The sequence below is a fragment of the Salmo salar genome, chromosome ssa02 (assembly GCF_905237065.1).
Source record: "Salmo salar chromosome ssa02, Ssal_v3.1, whole genome shotgun sequence".
Classification (NCBI taxonomy): Eukaryota; Metazoa; Chordata; class Actinopteri; order Salmoniformes; family Salmonidae; genus Salmo; species Salmo salar.
The window spans coordinates 10,737,292-10,765,034 of record NC_059443.1 but is presented as its reverse complement, the minus strand read 5'-3'; the positions used below and the strand labels follow the sequence as shown (position 1 = coordinate 10,765,034).

General features: G+C 45.1%; 1 protein-coding gene across 1 annotated transcript in view; it reads right to left on the bottom strand.

Annotated features, from left to right (window-relative positions):
• Positions 1-27,743, bottom strand: part of LOC106574139 (FH1/FH2 domain-containing protein 3) — a 214,502-nt gene that overhangs the window by 72,733 nt on the left and 114,026 nt on the right. The window contains 2 exon segments of the mRNA XM_045697307.1: positions 4,163-4,268; positions 8,621-8,688. The gene's annotated coding sequence lies outside the window, so the exon portion shown is untranslated.

The following is a 27,743-nucleotide window of genomic DNA, read 5'->3' as shown; positions in this document are numbered from 1 at the left end:
ACTCCATCCAGACAGCTTTCTAGTTTGGCTGCTCTGACCTTTAGTTGAAGCATAGAAACTCTAAATGTGAAGAGTGTTTATGACAAAGCCCACGGGGTAAGTATAAGCAATGCTTAAAGGGAAACTTAGAGATTTTGGCAATGAAACCCTTATCCACTTCCCCAGAGTCAGATTAATTCGTGGATACCATTGCTCATTGCGCTAATGCTAGTTAGCAACTTCCTTCAAATTGCACACAGGACATACAAATGGTATCCACAAGTTCATCTGACTCTGGGGAAGGATCCCTTTAATACCAAAATAATAATTTAGATTTGGCCTCGACTCGTCATGCTGTTGTGCTTGGCTGAGTGCGTTGTTGACCCTGTGTGTGTGCGCGTGCGTGCGTGCGTGTGGGATCTTATTTACGCCCCACCAGGGAATCCTTGGGACAGAGGTTTTCTCAGAGTTTAGAGGTGATCAGCGGTAAAGCAGGCATATCTAAACACACCAGCTCTGACCTGTGAGTGAGTGAGTGAGTGAGTGAGTGAGTGAGTGAGTGAGTGAGTGAGTGAGTGAGTGAGTGAGTGAGTGAGTGAGTGAGTGAGGTGAGTGAGTGAGGTGAGTGAGTGAGTGAGTGAGTGAGTGAGGTGAGTGAGTGAGGTGAGTGAGTGAGGTGAGTGAGTGAGGTGAGTGGTGAGTGAGGTGAGTGAGGTGAGTGAGTGAGGTGAGTGAGTGAGTGAGTGAGTGAGTGAGGTGGTGAGTGAGTGAGTGAGTGAGTGAGTGAGTGAGTGAGTGAGTGAGTGAGTGAGTGAGAGATATCCAACATGTGCACTGGAGAGGGAAAATTATCTACACCCTACATTTCCTCAGCTGGTCATGAGAAAATAGGTCAGGAGTTGAAGCAGGTTAAAGGTCAGGAGTTGAAGCAGGTTAAAGGGGCTTTTGGGATCGGGGAAGCAATAGTACAGGGTTGTCATGGTAACAAGGGAAGACGTGGGAAAAGAAGAGACAGGGCGGGGCAGCTACAGATGAAGGGATAAATAGATGAAGAAATAAACAGAACCCGTGAGAAAGGAGAAGAACCTCCTGGACTCCACCCACATTCTATTAGAAGACCTCAACAGAGTGGTGGAGAAAGGAGAAGAACCTCCTGGACTCCACCCACATTCTATTAGAAGACCTCAACAGAGAGGTGGAGAAAGGACAAGAACCTCCTGGACTCCACCCACATTCTATTAGAAGTCCTCAACAGAGTGGTGGAGAAAGGAGAAGAACCTCCTGGACTCCACCCACATTCTATTAGAAGACCTCAACAGAGTGGTGGAGAAAGGAGAAGAACCTCCTGGACTCCACCCACATTCTATTAGAAGTCCTCAACAGAGTGGTGGAGAAAGGAGAAGAACCTCCTGGACTCCACTCACATTCTATTAGAAGTCCTCAACAGAGAGGTGGAGAAAGGAGACGAACCTCCTGGACTCCACCCACATTCTATTAGAAGTCCTCAACAGAGTGGTGGAGAAAGGAGAAGAACCTCCTGGACTCCACCCACATTCTATTAGAAGTCCTCAACAGAGTGGTGGAGAAAGGAGAAGAACCTCCTGGACTCCACCCACATTCTATTAGAAGTCCTCAACAGAGTGGTGGAGAAAGGACAAGAACCTCCTGGACTCCACTCACATTCTATTAGAAGTCCTCAACAGAGTGATGGAGAAAGGAGAAGAACCTCCTGGACTCCACCCACATTCTATTAGAAGTCCTCAACAGAGTGGTGGAGAAAGGAGAAGAACCTCCTGGACTCCACCCACATTCTATTAGAAGTCCTCAACAGAGAGGTGGAGAAAGGACAAGAACCTCCTGGACTCCACTCACATTCTATTAGAAGTCCTCAACAGAGTGGTGGAGAAAGGAGAAGAACCTCCTGGACTCCACCCACATTCTATTAGAAGTCCTCAACAGAGTGGTGGAGAAAGGAGAAGAACCTCCTGGACTCCACCCACATTCTATTAGAAGTCCTCAACAGAGTGGTGGAGAAAGGAGAAGAACCTCCTGGACTCCACCCACATTCTATTAGAAGTCCTCAACAGAGTGGTGGAGAAAGGAGAAGAACCTCCTGGACTCCACTCACATTCTATTAGAAGTCCTCAACAGAGTGGTGGAGAAAGGAGAAGAACCTCCTGGACTCCACCCACATTCTATTAGAAGTCCTCAACAGAGTGGTGGAGAAAGGAGAAGAACCTCCTCTCTCACCCCTCATCTCTCTTTCCTTGCGTGTCTCTCTCTCTCTCTCTCTCTCTCTCTCTCTCTCTCTCTCTCTCTCTCTCTCTCTCTCTCTCTCTCTCTCTCTCTCACCCCTCCCTCTTCCTTTCTCTCCCTCTTTCTCCCTCTCTCTCTCTTCCCTTCTCTCTTTCCTTGCATATCTCTCTCTCTCACCCCTCTCTCTTCCTTTCTCTCCCTCTTTCTCCCTCTCTCTTTCCTTGCTGTCTCACTCTTTCTCACCCCTCTCTCTCTTCCTTTCTCTCCCTCTCTCTCCCCCTCTCTCTTTCTCAGCACCTCTCTCTCTAATCCCCCCCCTCTCTCTGTCCTTATCCCCCTCTCTCTGTGGCTTGTTTGTACATTGAGAGGCAACAACGTGTGATTTATCTATCTGACTCAGAGACCAAGTTAAAAAGGGAGATGCTGGGGTTAGAAGTCAAATCCCTAACCATACAATGAGGTCAGTGAGGGGTTGTAGGCCACATTGACAGCCAGCCCAGAAGGGTTATATCAGTGTTGTGTCACAGTCATCCTCTCTGACCCCTTTGATTTATTCTGATTCAAACAGGTCAGGAAGTAACAAGTCCCACAGACAGAGGAAACATGTTGGATAATGTTCAACTTAATTGAATCAACATGTGGAGACCATGATGTGATTTAGGCATAACATGTGAACCATACCAGCTAATGAAGGTCGTTTACGGTGTTGTTTCACTATGAGATGAGATATGGCTCTTGTTTAAGCTAAATGTAATAAATGAATAGCAAAGTCAAAGAGGTGTCTGGGCTGTGTAACCCAAAATGTATTGAAGCATCAGTCCCAAAGTCATTAATAAAGTCTCCCTGACTTAATCCTCAATAAAGCGACAAAACTTATTTTATTCCAAAGAGAGAGGCTGATGAAGGAGAGTGAGAGAGAGACAGAGAGACAGAGAGCGAGACAGAGAGAGAGAGAGACAGAGAGAGAGAGACAGAGAGAGAGAGAGAGAGACACAGAGAGAGAGAGACAGAGAGAGAGCGAGAGAGAGAGAGAGAGAGAGACAGAGAGAGAGAGAGAGTGAGGCTGAAAAATGAGAATGAGTGTGAGAGAGACAGAGAGAGAAAGAGAGGGAAAGAGAGAGAGGGAAATTAGTTTTATGAACTGCAACATCCTGCCAGGACTTTTATTGGGCGCTTAAGCATGTGTGACCTGCCCCGTAGCAACGGATCCCCCTGTTAAATAATAGCTGTGACCTTGTAGGTGGGTGTGTTGACCACTCCCAGTCCCCCTACCATCACTACCTAACCTCTAAACACAGCTAGATCTCAATGCACACACACACACACACACACACACACCACACACACACACACACACACACACACACACACACACACACACACACACACACACACACACACACACACACTTTAACATGGTCAACCTTTGACCTCCACGGACAAAGGACAGATACATTAATAACCAGATGCCTTATTGGACTAGTGTGTGTGTGTGTGTGTGTGTGTGTGTGTGTGTGTGTGTGTGTGTGTGTGTGTGTGTGTGTGTGTGTGTGTGTGTGTGTGTGTGTGTGTGTGTGTGTGTGTGTGTGTGTGTGTATGAGTGACACCACCAAGCCAAACCATTCATTTAAATGGAGAATGTAGACACATGTGGTGGTCCTGGGTAGGTTTATGGAGACTGGCCTAACCCAAAGTGTCAATTTGTTGATTGATTGATATCGTCCCTGATTGATACCATCCTGATTGATACCATCACTGATTGATACCATCTCTGATTGATACCATCTCTGATTGATACCATCCTTGAGCAAGGCACTTCACTCTAATTTTCTCCCAGGCCGCCGTAGAGAGAGGGGTGGGGGACCGGGAGAGGAGACAGAGCTGTGTGTGTGTGTGTGTGTGTGAGTTACTACTGGTCTGTACATACCCCTGAGGATGTAATTCTGGTAGTTCTGGTCTGCTTCAGCTCCAACCTTGATTAGACATGTCAGTCCTTCAGACACCACAAACTCATGGACCAGGTCCTTGTCATCCTGAGGAACAGAGAGACGAGCAGTTTACGCCTGACTCTCACACATCATACATGGCACCCTATGAGCCCTGGTCAAAATTAGTCCACTATATAGGGAATAGGGTGCCATTGGGGACGTGGTCACAGTCCCTCTGTCACTGAGACACACAGCTAACACATGAACACAGACGACTAGAGATTGGTCCTGTGCTATGAGTAGCAGTGATTATATGGATGAGTCCTAAATAGCAACCTATTCCCTATTTTAACGCAATAGTAGTGCACTATATAGGGAATAGGGCAGCATTTGGGACACATCCTGTATATGATTTAGCATAATGGGACAAGGATTAGGAAGTTATATGAGAGTGTTTTTTTGACGCCACAAATCTATAAAGACCTTGAAAGACATTTAAGAGCCCTTGTAGGTTTCATGTTTTTATCTACAGTATAATAATGACCTTTAAACTTTGCCAAGTATGGGCATTATTTATTATTGTTTGCAGTAACATTCATTTACTACACACTGTATGGAAATACAAGCATTACATTTCATTAAAGAGATTTATGGTATCCTTGACAACACATATTTCCATGACAGCAAGTAAGACTAAGTATGTTGTGCGTTACTTTCACCAGGGACAAATTACCCATCATGCTCCAAGCACCTCATTTCCTGTTCTCATGGCAACCCTGTATTTTGTAGCTGCCTTAAACATCGGTTGCTAAGTGCCTGTTGACGGCTAACAGAAAGAGCTCATCCAATTAGTGACAGAGAGGTGCTAAGAGCATTGCTGTCCTCGTTTAATGAATGGTTAGACACAAATGAACCACTCCAAGGGTGAGTGAGTGAGTGAGTGAGTGAGTGAGTGAGTGAGTGAGCACTCTTCGCATTGCTGATTTGGTATTTGTAAGGGAGTGCGTAACTGGCAGCAGGGAAGTCAGGTGCAGGAGAGCTAAACTGGGTAATCAACAGAGCAGTTTAATTCATTAAAACCACCGGAAACCAGAACAACAAACAAATGGGTACAAAACCCGTCGCGCACCAGAGAAAACGTGCACATGCACTTACAATAAACATTTCCGCACAAAGACATGGGAGGAACAGAGGGTTAAATACACAACATGTAATGAGGGAAATGAGACCAGGTGTGTGGGAAGACAAGACAAAACAAAAGGAAAATGAAAAGTGGATCGATGATGGCTAGAAGACTGACGACGCCGAGCGCCGCCCGAACAAGGAGAGGAACCGACTTCGGCGGAAGTCGTGACAGTATTACTGACCCAGACCACAGCCCCTTCCATCTTAGATCCTGGCTAAAGTGATGGGGAAACTCTGGGTTCACACCAAACAAATTCATTACATCAGGGTTGTTGAGTCTTAGCTGTGAAATAGTAGCCTTGGCCTCCCGAGTGGCGCAGTGGTCTAAGGCACTGCATCTCAGTGCTAGAGGTGTCACTATAGACACCCTGGTTCGATTCCAGGCTGTATCACAACTGGCTGTAATTGGGAGTCCCATAGGGTGACCCAGCGTTGTCTGGGTTAGGCCGTGGTAGGCCGTCATTGTAAATAAGAATTTGTTCTTAACTCACTTGCCTAGTTAAATAAAAAAATACATAAATACAGTATAGGGAAGTGTTTCCCAAACTCTGTCTTGCCCACCCCCCCACCTCCTGAGAGCACATTTAGTTTTTCCTCCTAGCACCACACAGCTGATTGAAATAATCCAAGCTTGATGATGAGTTGGTTAGTGTTAGGACACAAACCTACACGTGCACCCAGGGGGGTGCAGGACACCAGACATCAAAATACCTTCTGAACAGAATATTACAATAGGAAGGAATTAGTTTTGACCTTGTGTATTAGGCCCAGTGGATACTGGGAAGGAAAATACTCCTCAGGAGTGAAATTCAATGTAGACAATGTGTCTAGGGAACTATGGATGGAGAAGCCCTTTAATTACTAGATCAGGAGTGCCTTATTACACACAAGAGGCATGGGGCCCTGTTGAATAACCTTCAACTCTGGGGCTATAACCCTACTATAACACCATTAGCTCTAATCTAATTGATCCAATTAGATGAATGTATTTCTGAACAACAGGCTACCAGCTTTCTTCAGTCCAAAATGACACCCTATTCCCTATGTAGTGCACTACTTTTGACTAGTCCTATGAGGCCCTGGTCAAAAGTAGTGCACTATCAAGGGAACAGGGTGCTATTTGGGACGGAGACTGTAGAGTTAGCATGTAGCCAAACACCCACTGGGAGAGCACTTTATACTGAACCAACTGATCTGAGCTCAGTGCTATTTCTTTATACTGAACCATCTGATCTGAGCTCAGTGCTATTTCTTTATACTGAACCAACTGATCTGAGCTCAGTGCTATTTCTTTATACTTAACCATCTGATCTGAGCTCAGTGCTATTTCTTTATACTGAACCATCTGATCTGAGCTCAGTGCTATTTCTTTATACTGAACCATCTGATCTGAGCTCAGTGCTATTTCTTTATACTGAACCATCTGATCTGAGCTCAGTGTTATTTCTTTATACTGAACCATCTGATCTGAGCTCAGTGCTATTTCTTTATAGTGAACCATCTGATCTGAGCTCAGTGCTATTTCTTTATACTGAACCAACTGATCTGAGCTCAGTGCTATTTCTTTATACTGAACCATCTGATCTGAGCTCAGTGCTATTTCTTTATACTGAACCAACTGATCTGAGCTCAGTGCTATTTCTTTATACTGAACCATCTGATCTGAGCTCAGTGCTATTTCTTTATACTGAACCATCTGATCTGAGCTCAGTGCTATTTCTTTCACTTTGATGTCACCACACAATGTTTCATTGGCAGCCTGTCCAGTTTTGTAATATCAAAAGGCCTTGGGAGAGCTACATGAAAAGGCATGTTTTAGTGGACTGTTTATCCAAGACGTTTTGACTTAATACTAGACAAATGTCTTCCAATATTGAAGAGGACAACTAAGACCACTGTAGCAGTGCTTCGATACTGGGACATGGAATATAATGAAAAACACAGTATTATCATAACCCTGAAATACATAGTGAATGACCCTGTCATATTTGTATATTTCTGCTGACATTGTCTCCTATATTTCAGCATGTTACAGTAGTATTTTATTTGCAGAGCATCATGTCCGCTTGCCAAATCCTGCACTTTATGATCTTCTCCTAGACGACAAAACCGCCTGTGGCTTTCACACCTGTCGACGGCTCAGTCATTTAGGTACAGGAGGGAGGTTTTCATCAGGCTTCGGAGCGGGTTATGCAACGCTAGGCTAGGAGCTAGTGCTCAGGTGGGGAGTGAGGGGGAGAGAGAGGTGTGTGTGTGTGTGTGTGTGTGTGTGTGTGTGTGTGTGTGTGCGTGTGTACTGTTGGGTGGTCAGTCTTAGAGCTCTCCTCCCTCATAGGAATACACACCAGAGTGTTTCCAGGACAGCTTCTACATGCATCAATGATGGAGAGCCCAGTCATTTGGCAAAACCACTGTGTATACAAGTGTGTACTCACACAGAGAGAGAAAGTTCCAGACACACACAGCTGGGCTGGAACTGAAATATTATACAGTCTGTGAGCACAGAGCTGGAGACACTGTACCTTCTGATAACATTTAGGTATAGACCTGCAGCAGACAACATTTTAACAGGGTTTCTTCATCCAAACACATGGATGCACTATATTGATACAAGCTCTTTAGGGGAGAGGTTACTCGAGTGCAATTGCTTGTGTGTGTGTGTGTGTGGTAACATGCACTTCCTCCAAACCTGACCTAGTCATTCCAAGTGTGCACAGCCACAGTGAGACGTCCTGATCTATTCCTGCATTTCTCTGTCAACATCTGTAGCTCACTTTTCCTTCCAACGGTCTCCTGAACTGATGTTTAACACTCCCCCTCTAGCCTCCACAGTGATTCCCTGCCAGGCCAGCCAGCCCCAGTGTGTGAAGCAGGGCTCTGGCCAAGCATGGACCTGAGCACAGCAGAGTACAGCATAGCATAGCTGCCACGGAGGCAGTCTACTCTCACTGCACAGCCCTGTTCAGATAGCTAGGGAAAATATTAATGTACAGTGTGTGTGTTTGTGTTAAGTATGTTTGTATGAGCACTTGCTGTACAAAGCATTCGTGTGTGTGTGTGTCCAACACACTCGTGCATATGTGCATACACGTGTGTGTGTGTGTGTGTGTGTGTGTGTGTGTGTGTGTGTGTGTGTGTGTGTGTGTGTGTGTGTGTGTGATATGGGAGAATGTGTGATAGTTAATGATAAACAAGAGCCATTAGTAGACTGCAGTATTAATGAATCTGACATTCTCAGGCTGCTGCTAAGACAAAAGGGAGGGGAACGTTACCTGAAAGATCTGCTTGAGGGAAAACAGGGCTCTCCTCAGCTCTCGTCCATTTGAGTTGTAGAGTTTCTCTAAAAGAAGAGAAAGAGAGAGAGAAAGGATCAGTTTACAGTCACACACAGCTGTGGTACTTTTCCATGTCAATGACTCAAGGAAAAACTAACTAAGCAAAGGCTTATTGTCCAAGCGATTGGAGAGATAACCCTGCATGTGTGAGTGAAACCCTGTGTCAGATTTTTACCTTGTCAGCTCGAGGATTCGATCTTGCAACCTTTCAATTACTAGTCCAACAACCTAACCACTAGGCTACCCTGCCACCCCAGGCATGAACTATAACCTTTAGTATATGAACTATAACCTTTAGTATATGAATTATAGCCTTTGGTATATGAACTATAACCTTCTATAACCTTTAGTATATGAACTATAATCTTTAGTATATGAACTATAACCTTTAGTATATGAACTATAACCTTTAGTATATGAATTAGAACCTTTAGTATATGAACTATAACCTTTAGTATATGAATTAGAACCTTTAGTATATGAACTATAACCTTTAGTATATGAATTAGAACCTTTAGTATATGAACTATAACCTTTAGTATATGAATTATAACCTTTAGTATATGAACTATAACCTTTAGTATATGAATTATAACCTTTAGTATATGAATTATAACCTTTAGTATATGAATTATAACCTTTAGTATATGAACTATAACCTTTAGTATATGAACTATAACCTTTAGTATATGAACTATAATCTTTAGTATATGAATTAGAACCTTTAGTATATGAACTATAATCTTTAGTATATGAACTATAACCTTTAGTATATGAACTATAACCTTTAGTATATGAATTAGAACCTTTAGTATATGAACTATAACCTTTAGTATATGAATTATAACCTTTAGTATATGAACTATAACCTTTAGTATATGAATTATAACCTTTAGTATATGAATTAGAACCTTTAGTATATGAACTATAATCTTTAGTATATGAACTATAACCTTTAGTATATGAACTATAACCTTTAGTATATGAATTATAACCTTTAGTATATGAACTATAACCTTTAGTATATGAACTATAACCTTCTATAACCTTAAGTATATGAACTATAATCTTTAGTATATGAACTATAACCTTTAGTATATGAACTATAATCTTTAGTATATGAACTATAACCTTTAGTATATGAATTATAACCTTTAGTATATTGGGTAGTATATTGGGTCACATTGGGTCACATTTCATTAATGCTAATACACATCTTGTCCAGTAATAGTTTGGCTAGTTGCTCTGGGCTAGTTGCTCTGGGCTAGTTGCTCTGGGCTAGTTGCTCTGTGCCAGTGAGGAGAGTAGACTGTAGTTCAGAGAAGCACATCTGTGAAGAGTTAGAAAACACTGGACTTTTCCTGCTGACAGAACTGACTCTATCTGTCTCCTCTGTGCAAAGCCACTACTACCATATAGATGGTATAATGCTGTGACTGACTACTACACTGACTGACTTATGCACCATAGCCAGACCACACAGGTCAGCTCGCCAACACATAGATACAGTCTATGTGTAATGCTGTAGTGCAAAGGCTGAAGGGTTTCCAAAAGAACAGGACTCGTTGCTAGTTGGTATGGTTATGAGGCCTCTTGGTACATTGCATTAGTTCCAACAACTTAGGCTTTCTCATCCTATCAGGGTATGTTGAGATCTTTCAACATGGCATTGCATCTCAGGTGTTGTTTCTTGTCTCACCATTGGGTGGCAGTGTTGAGCAGTAGAGCGTGACTCCAGTCTATTATGACGCAGTGCTGCAGGTAAACATACCACTACCACAGGCTGCTGCTGCTTGGAGAGTCTCTACTCTGACTCAGCAAAAGCTATGTCACTGCTGCAGATAGCAACATACACCATACCCTACTGCAGTCTCTACCTCTCTCCTCTCCCCTCTTTCTCTCCGTTTCATCTCTACCTCTCTTGCTCTCTCTCTCTCAGCCCCCATCTCTCTCTCCCTCTTTCAGCTCTACCTCTATCTCTCTCTTCCTACATTTCTGTCTGTCTGCCTTTCTTTCTGTGACAGTCCTCTTTATCTCTCTCCCAACCATCTCTCAATACATTTTCTCTGTCCTTCTTTCTCTCTCTTTCTCTCTCTCTCTGCATTTGCCTTTCTTCTTCCTAACTCATGTTTTCCTCTGTCATGAACACAGATGGTCTCCAATGACCTCTGACCACTCTGACCCCTGTGCACAATCACACACAGACACACACACACACACACACACACACACACACACACACACACACACACACACACACACACACACACACACACACACACACACACACACACACACACACACACACACACGCGCGCACACGCTCACGCTCTGTCATGTTGCTCTACGGCCTAACAACAGAACTCATTATAACATATATTCTGTCATGTTGATCTACTGCTTAACAACAGAACTCATTATAACATATATTCTGTCATGTTGCTCTACGGCCTAACAACAAAACTCATTATAACATATATTCTGTCATGTTGCTCTACTGCCTAACAACAGAACTCATTATAACATATATTCTGTCATGTTGCTCTACTGCCAAACAACAGAACTCATTATAACATATATTCTGTCATGTTGCTCTACAGCCTAACAGAACTCATTATAACATATATTCTGTCATGTTGATCTACGGCCTAACAACAGAACTCATTATAACATATATTCTGTCATGTTGATCTACGGCCTAACAGAACTCATTATAACATATATTCTGTCATGTTGCTCTACTGCCGAACAGAACTCATTATAACATATATTCTGTCATGTTGCTCTACGCCCTAACAGAACTCATAACATATATTCTGTCATGTTGATCTACGGCCTAACAGAACTCATTATAACATATATTCTGTCATGTTGCTCTACGGCCTAACAGAACTCATTATAACATATATTCTGTCATGTTGCTCTACGGCCTAACAGAACTCATTATAACATATATTCTGTCATGTTGCTCTACGGCCTAACAACAGAATTCATTATAACATATATTCTGTCATGTTGCTCTATGGCCTAACAACAGAGTAATTATAACATATATTCTGTCATGTTGCTCTACGGCCGAACAGAACTCATTATAACATATATTCTGTCATGTTGCTCTACGGCCGAACAGAACTCATTATAACATATATTCTGTCATGTTGCTCTACTGCTTAACAACAGAACTCATTACAACATATATTCTGTCATGTTGCTCTACGGCCTAACAACAGAACTCATTATAACATATATTCTGTCATGTTGATCTACGGCCTTACAACAGAACTCATTATAACATATATTCTGTCATGTTGCTCTACTGCCAAACAACAGAACTCATTATAACATATATTCTGTCATGTTGCTCTACAGCCTAACAGAACTCATTATAACATATATTCTGTCATGTTGATCTACGGCCTAACAACAAAACTCATTATAACATATATTCTGTCATGTTGATCTACGGCCTAACAACAGAACTCATTATAACATATATTCTGTCATGTTGATCTACGGCCTAACAGAACTCATTATAACATATATTCTGTCATGTTGCTCTACTGCCGAACAGAACTCATTATAACATATATTCTGTCATGTTGCTCTACGCCCTAACAGAACTCATAACATATATTCTGTCATGTTGATCTACGGCCTAACAGAACTCATTATAACATATATTCTGTCATGTTGCTCTACGGCCTAACAGAACTCATTATAACATATATTCTGTCATGTTGCTCTACGGCCTAACAGAACTCATTATAACATATATTCTGTCATGTTGCTCTACGGCCTAACAACAGAATTCATTATAACATATATTCTGTCATGTTGCTCTATGGCCTAACAACAGAGTAATTATAACATATATTCTGTCATGTTGCTCTACGGCCGAACAGAACTCATTATAACATATATTGTGTCATGTTGCTCTACGGCCGAACAGAACTCATTATAACATATATTCTGTCATGTTGCTCTACTGCTTAACAACAGAACTCATTACAACATATATTCTGTCATGTTGCTCTACGGCCTAACAACAGAACTCATTATAACATATATTCTGTCATGTTGATCTACGGCCTTACAACAGAACTCATTATAACATATATTCTGTCATGTTGCTCTACGGCCTAACAACAGAACTCATTACAACATATATTCTGTCATGTTGCTCTACGGCCTAACAACAGAACTCATTGTAACATATATTCTGTCATGTTGCTCTACGGCCAAACAGAACTCATTATAACATATACTCTGTCATGTTGCTCTACAGCCTAACAGAACTCATTATAACATATATTCTGTCATGTTGCTCTACGGCCTAACAACAGAACTCATTACAACATATATTCTGTCATGTTGCTCTACTGCTTAACAACAGAACTCATTATAACATATATTCTGTCATGTTGCTCTACTGCTTAACAACAGAACTCATTATAACATATATTCTGTCATGTTGATCTACGGCCTAACAACAGAATTCATTATAACATATATTCTGTCATGTTGCTCTACGGCCTAACAACAGAACTCATTATAACATATATTCTGTCATGTTGCTCTACGGCCTAACAGAACTCATTATAACATATATTCTGTCATGTTGCTCTACAGCCTAACAGAACTCATTATAACATATATTCTGTCATGTTGCTCTACTGCCTAACAACAGAACTCATTATAACATATATTCTGTCATGTTGCTCTATGGCCTAACAACAGAATTCATTGTAACATATATTCTGTCATGTTGATCTACGGCCTAACAGAACTCATTGTAACATATATTCTGTCATGTTGCTCTACGGCCTAACAGAACTCATTATAACGTATATTCTGTCATGGTGATCTACTGCCTAACAACAGAACTCATTATAACATATATTCTGTCATGTTGCTCTACTGCCTAACAGAACTCATTATAACATATATTCTGTCATGTTGATCTACGGCCTAACAGAACTCATTATAAAATATATTCTGTCATGTTGCTCTACAGCCTAACAGAACTCATTATAACATATATTCTGTCATGTTGATCTACGGCCTAACAGAACTCATTATAACATATATTCTGTCATGTTGATCTATGCCCTAACAGAACTCATTATAACATATATTCTGTCATGTTGCTCTACAGCCTAACAACAGAACTCATTATAACATATATTCTGTCATGTTGCTCTACTGCCTAACAACAGAACTCATTATAACATATATTCTGTCATGTTGATCTACAGCCTAACAACAGAACTCATTATAACATATATTCTGTCATGTTGATCTACGGCCTAACAGAACTCATTATAACATATATTCTGTCATGTTGATCTACGGCCTAACAGAACTCATTACAACATATATTCTGTCATGTTGCTCTACAGCCTAACAGAACTCATTATAACATATATTCTGTCATGTTGCTCTACGGCCTAACAACAGAACTCATTATAACATATATTCTGTCATGTTGCTCTACGGCCTAACAGAACTCATTATAACATATATTCTGTCATGTTGATCTACGGCCTAACAGAACTCATTATAACATATATTCTGTCATGTTGATCTACTGCCTAACAACAAAACTCATTATAACATATATTCTGTCATGTTGATCTACGGCCTAAGAGAACTCATAACATATATTCTGTCATGTTGATCTACGGCCTAACAGAACTCATTATAACATATATTCTGTCATGTTGATCTACGGCCTAACATAACTCATAACATATATTCTGTCATGTTGATCTACGGCCTAACAGAACTCATTATAACATATATTCTGTCATGTTGCTCTACGGCCTAACAGAACTCATTATAACATATATTCTGTCATGTTGCTCTCCAGCCTAACAACAGAACTCATTATAACATATATTCTGTCATGTTGCCCTACGGCCTAACAACAGAACTCATTATAACATATATTCTGTCATGTTGCTCTACGGCCTAACAGAACTCATTATAACATATATTCTGTCATGTTGATCTACGGCCTAACAACAGAACTCATTATAACATATATTCTGTCATGTTGCTCTACTGCCTAACAGAACTCATTATAACATATATTCTGTCATGTTGCTCTACGGCCTAACAGAACTCATTATAACATATATTCTGTCATGTTGCTCTACTGCCTAACAACAGAACTCATTATAACATATATTCTGTCATGTTGCTCTACTGCCTAACAACAGATCTCATTATAACATATATTCTGTCATGTTGCTCTACGGCCTAACAGAACTCATTATAACATATATTCTGTCATGTTGATCTATGGCCTAACAACAGAACTCATTATAACATATATTCTGTCATGTTGATCTACAGCCTAACAGAACTCATTACAACATATATTCTGTCATGTTGCTCTACTGCCTAACAACAGATCTCATTATAACATATATTCTGTCATGTTGCTCTACGGCCTAACAGAACTCATTATAACATATATTCTGTCATGTTGCTCTACTGCCTAACAACAGAACTCATTATAATATATATTATGTCATGTTGATCTACAGCCTAACAACAGATCTCATTATAACATATATTCTGTCATGTTGATCTACAGCCTAACAGAACTCATTATAACATATATTCTGTCATGTTGCTCTACAGCCTAACAGAACTCATTATAACATATATTCTGTCATGTTGATCTACTGCCTAACAGAACTCATTATAACATATATTCTGTCATGTTGATCTACGGCCTAACAACAGAACTCATTATAACATATATTCTGTCATGTTGATCTACGGCCTAACAACAGAACTCATTATAACATATATTCTGTCATGTTGATCTACGGCCTAACAACAGAACTCCTTCAAATTCCATCGCTGTCCTGATCATTGTGGCACTGGAGAGTTTGATATATTCCTGACTGTTGGTGTGTAAGTGTGTGCATGTGCATGTGTGTGTGAGATTATGAGTCATGAACATAGACCCTAACACAACCCAACGCTGTCCGTTGAAACCTCTCACGTCTATGAGTGATCTGTCTATACAAACAGCTGGCCCTGATTCTATTCAGAAGGGTGAGAAACACCCAGTTTCTTGGCTGGATGGTGGACGGGGCATATGTTTGAGATTCACAGCACAGCAACAGACCTCTATTCATCATTGTTGTTTTCAGTCACAGATTAAATCCCTTCCCAGCTGAAGGTCTGAGTGTGTGTGTTTATGTGTATGTGTGTGTGTGTCAACCAGCTCTTTGGGCACACATAGATTCTTCCGGAGACACTGTCAGCCAGCAGAATAGCCCAGCCCAGCCAAGGCCTAACAGACCCCCTCACCCCCCCCCTCTCTCTCTCTCTCTCTCTCTCTCACACACACACACACACACACACACACACACAAGTCTATCAACACACAGGTCAGACAGCACTAGTCCACCAGCAGAGACTTAGACAACACCCAACCCCACAGAAAAGCATTAATGCAAGGACTTCACACATCGTGCACACACACACCACGCATACACACACACACACACCACGCATACACACACACCACGCATACATGCACACACACACCACGCATACACGCACACACACACCACGCATACATGCACACACACACCACGCATACACGCACACACACACCACGCATACACACACACACACCGCGCATACACACACACACACACCACGCATACACATTCACACACCACGCATACACACACACACACACACACCCACACACCACGCATACACACACACACCACGCATACACACACACACACCACGCATACACACACACACACACCGCATACACACACACACACACACCACGCATACACATTCACACACCACGCATACACACACACACACCACGCATACACACACACACACACCACGCATACACATTCACACACCACGCATACACACACACACCACGCATACACACACACCACGCATACACACAGACACACACACCACGCATACACACACACACACCACGCATACATCCACACACACACACCACGCATACACACACACACCACGCATACACACACACCACGCATACACACACACACACCACGCATACACACACACACACCACGCATACACACACACCACGCATACACACACACACACCACGCATACACACACACCACGCATACACACACACATACCATGCATACATGCACACACACCATGCACACACACACACCACGCATACACGCACACACACACCACGCATACACACACACCATGCATACACACACACCACGCATACACACACACCACGCATACACACACACACACCACGCATACACACACACACACACCACGCATACACACACACACACCACGCATACACACACACCATGCATACACACACACCACGCATACACACACACCACGCATACACACACACACACCACGCATACACACACACACACACACCACGCATACACATTCACACACCACGCATACACACACACACACCACGCATACACATTCACACACCACGCATACACACACACACCACGCATACACACACACCACGCATACACACAGACACAGACACCACGCATACACACACACACACCACGCATACATGCACACACACACACCACGCATACACACACACACCACGCATACACACACACCACGCATACACACACACACACCACGCATACACGCACACACACACCACGCATACATGCACACACACACCACGCATACACGCACACACACACCACGCATACACACACACACACCGCGCATACACACACACACACACCACGCATACACATTCACACACCACGCATACACACACACACACACACACCCACACACCACGCATACACACACACACCACGCATACACACACACACACCACGCATACACACACACACACCACGCATACACACACACACACACACCACGCATACACATTCACACACCACGCATACACACACACACACCACGCATACACACACACACACACCACGCATACACATTCACACACCACGCATACACACACACACCACGCATACACACACACCACGCATACACACAGACACACACACCACGCATACACACACACACACCACGCATACATGCACACACACACACCACGCATACACACACACACCACGCATACACACACACCACGCATACACACACACACACCACGCATACACACACACACACCACGCATACACACACACCACGCATACACATACACACACCACGCATACACACACACCACGCATACACACACACATACCATGCATACATGCACACACACCATGCACACACACACACCACGCATACACGCACACACACACCACGCATACACACACACCATGCATACACACACACCACGCATACACACACACCACGCATACACACACACACACCACGCATACACACACACACACACCACGCATACACACACACACACCACGCATACACACACACCATGCATACACACACACCACGCATACACACACACCACGCATACACACACACACACCACGCATACACACACACACACCACGCATACACGCACACACACACCACGCATACCACACACACCACGCATACACACACACCACGCATACACACACACCACGCATACACACACACACACACCACGCATACACACACACCATGCATACACACACACCACGCATACACGCACGCACACACACACACACCACGCATACACACACACCACGCATACACTCACACCACGCATACACTCACACCACGCATACACACACACCACGCATACACACACACCACACACACACACACAGCACGCATACACTCACACACACACCACCACGCATACACACACACACACCACGCATACACACACACACACCCAGCATACACGCACGCACACACACACACACCACGCATACACACACACCACGCATACACTCACACACACACCACGCATACACGCACACACACACCACGCATACACACACACACCACGCATACACACACACACACCACGCATACACACACACAAACACACACACCACGCATACACATTCACACACCACGCATACACACACACACCACGCATACACACAGACACACACACCACGCATACACACACACACACCACGCATACATGCACACACACACACCACGCATACACACACACACCACGCATACACACACACCACGCATACACACACACACACCACGCATACATGCACACACACACACCACGCATACACACACACCACGCATACACACACACCACGCATACACACACACACACACCACGCATACACACACACACACCACGCATACACGCACACACACACCACGCATACACACACACACACCACGCATACACACACACCATGCATACACACACACCACGCATACACACACACACCACGCAGACACACACACCATGCACACACACACACCACGCATACACACACACACACCACGCACACACACACCACGCATACACACACACCACGCATACACACACACCACGCATACACACACACCACGCATACACACACACACACACCACGCATACACGCACACACACACCACGCATACATGCACACACACACCACGCATACAGGGCACACACACACCACGCATACACACACACACACCGCGCATACACACACACACACCACGCATACACATTCACACACCACGCATACACACACACACACACACCCACACACCACGCATACACACACACACCACGCATACACACACACACACCACGCACACACACACACACACAACACACACACACACACATCACACACCACGCATACACACACACACACCACGCACACACACACACACACACCACGCATACACACTCACACACCACGCATACACACACACACCACGCATACACACACACACCACGCATACACACAGACACACACACCACGCATACACACACACACACCACGCATACATGCACACACACACACCACGCATACACACACACACACCACGCATACACACACACCACGCATACACACACACACACCACGCATACACACACACACACCACGCATACACACACACCACGCATACACACACACACTCCACGCATACACACACACCACGCATACACACACACACACCATGCATACATGCACACACACCATGCACACACACACCACGCATACACGCACACACACACCACGCATACACACACACCACGCATACACACACACCACGCATACACACACACACACCACGCATACACACACACACACACCACGCATACACACACACACACCACGCATACACACACACACACCACGCATACACACACACAATGCATACACACACACCACACATACACACACACCACGCATACACACACACACACCACGCATACACACACACACACCACGCATACACGCACACACACACCACGCATACACACACACACACCCACGCATACACACACACCACGCATACACACACCACGCACACACACACACACACCACGCATACACACACACCATGCATACACACACACCACGCATACACACACACACACACACCACGCATACACGCACGCACACACACACACACCACGCATACACACACACCACGCATACACTCACACCACGCATACACACACACCACGCATACACACACACCACACACACACACACACCACGCATACACTCACACACACACCACGCATACACACACACACACCCCGCATACACACACACACCACGCATACACGCACGCACACACACACACACCACGCATACACACACACCACGCATACACTCACACACACACCGCGCACACACACACACACACCACGCATACACACACACACCACGCATACACACACACACACCACGCATACACACACACACACACACACACACGCATACACATTCACACACCACGCATACACACACACACCACGCATACACACAGACACACACACCACGCATACACACACACACACCACGCATACATGCACACACACACACCACGCATACACACACACACCACGCATACACACACACCACGCATACACACACACACACCACGCATACACACACACACACCACGCACACACACACACCACGCATACACACACACCACGCATACACACACACACACCACGCACACACACACACCACGCATACACACACACCACGCATACACACACACACCACGCATACACACACACACACACCACGCATACACACACACACACCACGCATACATGCACACACACACCACGCATACACACACACACACCACGCATACACACACACCATGCATACACACACACCACGCATACACACACACACACCACGCACACACACACCACGCATACACACACACCACGCATACACACACACCACGCATACACACACACCACGCATACACACACACACACACCACGCATACACACACACACCACGCATACACACACACACACCACGCATACACGCACACACACACCACGCATACACGCACACACACCACGCATACATGCACACACACACCACACATACACACACACACCACGCATACACACACACACACCACGCATACACGCACGCACACACACACACACCACGCATACACACACACCACGCATACACACACACACACCACGCACACACACACACCACGCATACACGCACACACACACCACGCACACACACACCACGCATACACACACACCACGCATACACACACACCACGCATACACACACACACCACGCATACACACACACACACACCACGCATACACACACACACCACGCATACACGCACACACACACCACGCATACACACACACACACCACGCATACACACACACCATGCATACACACACACCACGCATACACACACACACACCACGCATACACACACACCATGCATACACACACACCACGCATACACACACACACACACCACGCACACACACACCACGCATACACACACACCATGCATACACACACACCACGCATACACACACACCACGCATACACACACACACACACCACGCATACACACACACACCACGCATACACACACACACACCACGCATACACGCACACACACACCACGCATACACGCACACGCACCACGCATACATCCACACACACACCACGCATACAGACACACACCACGCATACACACACACACACCACGCATACACGCACGCACACACACACACACCACGCATACACACACACCACACATACACTCACACACACACCACGCATACACGCACACACACACCACGCATACACACACACCACGCATACACACACACCACACACACACACACACCACGCACACACACCACGCAACACACACACACACACCACGCATCACACACACACCACGCATACACACACACACACCACGCATACACGCACACACACACCACGCATACACGCACACACACCACGCATACATGCACACACACACCACACATACACACACACACCACGCATACACACACACACACCACGCATACACGCACGCACACACACACACACCACGCATACACACACACCACGCATACACACACACACACCACGCACACACACACACCACGCATACACGCACACACACACCACGCTACACACACACCACGCATACACACACACCACGCATACACACACACCACGCATACACACACACACCACGCATACACACACACACACACCACGCATACACACACACACCACGCATACACGCACACACACACCACGCATACACACACACACACCACGCATACACACACACCATGCATACACACACACCACGCATACACACACACACACCACGCATACACACACACCATGCATACACACACACCACGCACACACACACACACACCCCACGCACACACACACCACGCATACACACACACCATGCATACACACACACCACGCATACACACACACCACGCATACACACACACACACACCACGCATACACACACACACCACGCATACACACACACACACCACGCATACACGCACACACACACCACGCATACACGCACACGCACCACGCATACATCCACACACACACCACGCATACAGACACACACCACGCATACACACACACACACCACGCATACACGCACGCACACACACACACACCACGCATACACACACACCACACATACACTCACACACACACCACGCATACACGCACACACACACCACGCATACACACACACCACGCATACACACACACCACACACACACACACACCACGCATACACTCACACACACACCACGCATACACACACACACACACCACGCATACACACACACACCACACACCACGCATACACACACACACACACCACGCATACACACACACCACACACATTCACACACCACGCATACACTCACACACACACCACGCATACACACACACACACACCACACATACACACACACACACACACACACACACACCACGCATACACTCACACACACACCACGCATACACACACACACACACCACACATACACACACACCACGCATACACGCACACACACCACGCATACACTCACACACACACCACGCATACACACACACACACACCACGCATACACACACACCACGCATACATGCACACACAGACACCATGCATACACACACCACAGATACACGCACACACATACCACGCATACACGCACACACACCACGCATACACACACACCACGCATACACACACACAACGCATACACACACGCATACACATACACACACCACGCATACACATACACACACCACGCATACACACACACACACACACACACCACGCATACACATACACACACCACGCATACACGCACACACACCACGCATACACACACACACACACCACGCATACACACACACCACGCATACATGCACACACAGACACCATGCATACACACACCACAGATACACGCACACACATACCACGCATACACGCACACACACCACGCATACACACACACAACGCATACACACACGCATACACATACACATGTAACCGATGTGAAATGGCTAGTTAGTTAGCGGTGGTGCGCGCTAATAGCGTTTCAATCGGTGACGTCACCCGCTCTGAGACCTGAAGTAGGGTTTCCCCTTGCGTTGCAAGGGCCGCGGCTTTTGTGGCGCGATGGGTAACGATGCTTTGTGGGTGTCTGTTGTTGATGTGTGCAAGGGTCCCTGGTTCGAGCCCAGGTTGGGGCGAAGAGAGGGACGGAACCTACACTGTTACACACACACCACGCATACACATACACACACACACCACGCATACACATACACACACCACGCATACACGCACACACACCACGCATACATGCACACACCACACATATACACACATGCACACACACACCACGCATACACACACCACAGATACACGCACACACATACCACGCATACACACGCACACACACCATGCATACATACACACACACACACGAGCACACACACACACACACACACACACACACACCGATACGCGGCCCTATGCATCATGGTAAAGAAATGTCACATACCCAAAAAATGATGTTTACTGTATGATGTTGTACAGGGGAATTTTCCCATGTTGACTCAACATGAAAAAATGACGAAGCAAAGGGGGATGTTGCTGTCATACAGACGGTTGGGGTCTACAGTATACAGTAAGTCAGTCTACTGGTTACTGTTTCACTCCTTACATCACCAGAGTCCTGTAAAGTTGAGCTGGATGCCAGGAGACAGTGGACACATTCTCCCCTGATGATATGAGTGTTGTAGGGAACAACATGTCTTTATTTTACCCATGGCAACACAATCCTACCACATTACCAGCATGCTCTTCTTTCAGAAGGAGATCTGGGCCCATAGAAGCGCTAGATTGCTGATCTAGGATCAGATTTTTTTTTTTTTATCAGAATTTATAAGATAATATGGGCAGGGAAGACCTGATCCTAGATCAGTGCTCCTACTCTGAGATGCTTTGTGAACATGGGCCCTTATGGCAGGTAGCCCGGATACTGTATGTCGTGCAAGTAAATCAGCAGATTCATCAGTCTCTCTGCCAGTAGGCACCATGCCCCCATCACCGTCCCTATCACCATGTTTCTGCTGCGGTAGGGGCGCTGCCTGTCCTGATGACTCTCCTCTTTAGTCTACACCATGTGTGGGAAAATCAAAGCCTCCTGCGGCATGCAGGTATCGGCAGGTTTCGACAGGTTCGTAACCATGGTGACGATGATTCAGAGTTGAGATGTGGGCTCTGATCACTGGAGGGTGGAGAGGGGAGAACAGTTATGTAGGTTACTCATCACACTGTTCCCCTTGCTAAAACACCGTAGCTCCACTTTCATGTTAGAGTGCTGATCGTGAATCAACCGTCTGGATTTCCAGTCAGTCATTTATTGTGTTTTATTCTTGGATGTAAGATGGTTATCTGCTCATTCACTTTGCTAAATAAATACATAGATAAATAAATAAATAGCTTTCTACAGAAATGATCAAATAATAAAGTAAAACGTCAAATGACACATGATCATCAATAAAGTCTGGGTCAGAATCAACCATTGCCGACAAAACAGTGTGTCACTGATGTGTCACCTTTATTTAACTGGGCAAGTCAGTCAAGAATGAATTCTTATTTACAATGACGGCATACACCGGCCAAACCCGGACAACGCTGGACCAATTGTCCGCCGCCCTATGGGACTCCCAATCACAGCCGGTTGTGATACAGCCTGGATTCGAACCAGGGTGGCTGTAGTGACGTTGCGCCACTCAGGAGGCCACTTGATGATCCACTTCCTGGTTCCACTTCATGCTACAACAAGGACAGTGATTTTCCTCATCAGCCAGGAGGCTGCCAGAGTTTTAGCACTAATCCTAGAGGAGTATGTTTTAGGAAGGGGGATAGAGGGGCCAGACGCCAAGCCAATCACAGTGTATCAGTGGCGTTTGCACAAAGGCTCTGTGCGCCTCATCTCAGGCCTGAAGTCCGGCCTGCAATAAAACTGTCAGGGAGTTATTCCTGCCCGCCACAAAATGAAGCCCTTCTGCAGAAACAGACAGCTCTTTCCCCTGTCCGCAGTCCGCACACCGGCGCGCCTCCCAAAGAGGCCCTCCTTTAATGAGAAATAGCTCAGCTCAGATTAGTTCCATACCAGCTGGCACAGATAAGTGCCCGCAAAGTATGGTCCTTTTTTTTAAACATCACTGTATTTGAGAAGAGGGAGAAGAAGAAAAACACAAAGTGGAAAAGAGACGGAACTAGGTATTCTGTTGGGTGGAAATGGAACTGGACCCCGACTCTGGAATCCTGTTAGCTTCAAAACCTTCTTCTTCTTCCCAGAGAGAAGATGGCACAGACTTCAGCATCGACGGGCTGATTCATTTGTCATTCACTGAGAGGTTTGCCAAGCCAAATCTATGGCTGGCAGAACGGAAGGTGATGACACACAATGCATAAAGTGTTGTAATAAATAAAACATCCAGGGAAAGGAACAATACCAAACAAAGCAGAGATCAGGAGGCATAAGAGATGAAATACCAATGGGAGCCAACAGCTGGTATACAGCCAGACAGTCATATAGAGTAAGTTATTGTGTAAGCCGTTTAAGAGAGTCTGCTAAATGACCAAAATGTACTTTCTGAACCCTGATCACCTTACTATGGAGTCTGATGTGAGAGACCGAGGTTCAAACCCAGGAACTCCCGTGCACCACAATACTGTGTTAGCCTGTTGAGCTAAAGCCTTAGCTTACACAAGTCTTACAGATCTTATGCACGGTTACTCATTATGTATGCATAATTAACTGGACCACCTCTGTTACACTGGCAACGTGAAACTAGTACCTCACTGATAGAGAGAGAGAGAGAGAGAGAGAGAGAGAGAGAGAGAGAGAGAGAGAGAGAGAGAGAGAGAGAGAGAGCAAGGCTAGGGTGCAGCTGAGGTCATCAACCACATTCCTGACCTTTCAGTCTTGCCTCTTACCTGAGGCTTCTTTCACGTACAAGCTTTTGAGCAGGTAAAACCTGATTACTGAATAAGATGAAAGCTGTATCACTTTTATAATGTTCTGTATCCTGCAGCTGTGTAACTTTGTCCAACTAACCTCTGTCAGTGCATGGTACTGGAATAGCCACAGGGATGTTCTGATCTCAAAATGACAATAATTACTGAGGTAGTAAAATATGAATGGCTATAATCACCTAGAATCTCCTCCCTTTTCCGTGGGGAGAGAGAGGAATGATGTTCTGGGCTCTGACACAGAGGCAAGCCTGGAATCTACAGGGTTAGTCTTCTCACCCCAAGAACCGACAAACCAACAGACAGATACACAGACAGACACCTCTGGATCAGTGCTGCCTCAATACTGGAGAAGAACCTTTCATAAACACATTTTCACAACTTCTGGTTGTCATAACCAATATCCAACAATCATTTCTGTAGACAGTCATGTGACATGTTCACTTTTTTTTATTATGAAGTCTAAACGCTATGCCCTTAATTTCCTGTCTCTATCCATCTCATTGTTAGAGAACTGGTAAATGTATGAGCATCTTCTGTCGGTCTAACGATTAACTCAATATACCTGCACTCTTTCCTTTGACAAGAACATCCACTCCCTCGCTTTCATGCCTTTATTACCAACGATTCCATCAAATGTAAAGGATGACTAGCACTGCTCAGGCTTTAAACAGCAAAACACATAAACCATATCCAAGGGCCAGCCAAGAAACCCAGAAAGACCCCACTGGGTCAGACAGACCCAAGAACGCAGCTTTCAGGAGAGCTCTCAGACAAGAGGATGGTGTGGAGAGATTGAGAGAATGATGCAACAAGTGGGCCCTGTTTACAGCGTATAGTATTCTGGATAGGGAAGCACATCTGAGCCATTGAGACAGGAATAGAACTGACCTAGTGTACATACCAGAGGAGGCTGGTGGGAGAAGCTATAGGAGGACAGGTTCATTGTAACGGTTGGAATGGAATGAATGGAACGGAGTCAAAAAGTGGTTTCAATAGGTTTGATGT